Source organism: Danaus plexippus, chromosome 10, assembly GCF_018135715.1.
Source record: "Danaus plexippus chromosome 10, MEX_DaPlex, whole genome shotgun sequence".
Taxonomy (NCBI): Eukaryota; Metazoa; Arthropoda; class Insecta; order Lepidoptera; family Nymphalidae; genus Danaus; species Danaus plexippus.
In genome coordinates this window covers 6758129-6759854 of record NC_083543.1, presented here as the reverse complement: position 1 = coordinate 6759854, position 1726 = coordinate 6758129, and the positions used below count along the sequence as shown (strand labels likewise).

At 36.0% G+C, this 1726-nt stretch overlaps 1 long non-coding RNA gene across 1 annotated transcript; it reads right to left on the bottom strand.

The window, feature by feature from the left end:
* Nucleotides 1-662: 662 nt before the first annotated feature.
* Nucleotides 663-1341, bottom strand: LOC133318976 (uncharacterized). The gene is made up of 2 exons (XR_009752695.1): nt 1136-1341; nt 663-957 (listed from the first exon to the last, which is right to left on the bottom strand). It is a non-coding gene; the product is annotated as an uncharacterized LOC133318976 (long non-coding RNA).
* Nucleotides 1342-1726: the final 385 nt, after the last annotated feature.

The following is a 1726-nucleotide window of genomic DNA, read 5'->3' as shown; positions in this document are numbered from 1 at the left end:
TGAGACGAAATCATAATATCAGGTCCAATTATTTAATCTACTTATGGCTTTGGGGCGTCACACGAACATTCATAACATATGTCATAGGATGTCTCCATCCGCCTACAACTTTTTTTTTATTTTTTTATTTCTTTATTTGTTTGGCGTAAGACGTCTCCACCAGTACAATATTTTTTTAATTTTTTTTTTTTTCGTAAGACGTCTCCACCCGTCTACAATATTATTTTTTATTAATTATTATTTTATTTTTTTTTTATTTATTATTATTTTTTTTTTTGTTATGGTTCGGATCCGCACGCCAAATGCATCTTTTATAGTAATATATCTCAAACTAAGTGTTAGACAATCACATTGCTAGCAATGATTAATGGTAATGCGTTTGAATGAAGCAATTTGAACAAAATGAAATACGCTCACCGGATAACTATTAGGTAGACGAACCGTCCACCTAACTGCTTGCTTAGTAATTCTGTGTCGTCCCTCAGATGCTGTGAAGTCTCATCGTAGCTGGTCATGTGCCACATTCGTAGCTGGTCATGTGCCACATTTCGAAGTCATCCATTGTCTAAAATCACTTTACAAGATATTAATCATTCTCAATTATTTTCTGGATTTTGTATAGTTCACAAAATTTTAAATATAGGGATATCCGATTTCTGGGGTTATATTTTTATTATTACAATATCTCCCTTCTGGAATCTTTTAATCGTAGCTCGACCTCTCAAAAACCTAGCTTTGTATCTTCTCTCCGCCTCGACCATCCTGTTTTGAATGTGTTGGTGCATTACTTCGATTTAAACGGACTGATTGTTGAATTGTAATCTAAACTGTCAAAGCATAATTGACTTGTTCGTATGTGCAAAACATCGGCAAGGATACTAAATTTTCCACATGTATTCTTATCACGTAATAAATCTGCTCCGGTTAATATATCAGTAGTCATTTCAAAACCTGGAACTATAGAAAATTATTTCTACATTAATAACCATTTAACTATTCATTGAAATAGTAAGGTCCGATCTCAATCCACGCAAATAGTTTACGATTTGTTTTCTACACCCAGAGATTTCATTTGCAATTGATTCTTGTATAACGCACCACTGCGATCTTGCATTTTATTTAAGAGTATATTTACCAGTTGGTATTAAATTAAAATTCGGCGTGATCTCCTTATTCCCGTCGGAAACACGATTCAAACGCATGACCACGGTTAGCAGAAAAGGAACAGAAATTAGTTATATTCGCAATAGATGTATTTGATCAGGATTTTGGAGTCGAGTATGCTTTCGTTTGAATTACAGCATCGTTTTTGTAGAGGCACTGCCGTTAACCAGACATGTTGTAAATATTACTGTGAAGAGTATGTCTGTTGTCAATTTTAAATAAAGCAATAATCTCAGTAGTTTGATATTAAAATCATGCAAGTTCTTATAGATCGTGTGAGTACCTTTCTACTCAAGTCTTCCCAAGGCCTCCCTACGTCATCTCATGGTATTCTTAAGGATACAGCAAGGACCTGTGGTTGGCTCAAGAGTAACACGCGATTAGTTCAGAGGTACGCTCTCCACATCTGTGGTGTAGACTTGTCTTCTCACGGCTCCACAAGGCATCCCTACGGAATCTCATGGTTCTCTTATGGATACATCAAGGACCCGTGGTTAGCTCAAGGGTAACACGCGATTAGCTCAGAGGTCACGCTCTCCAGATCTGTGGTGTATAATTGTCT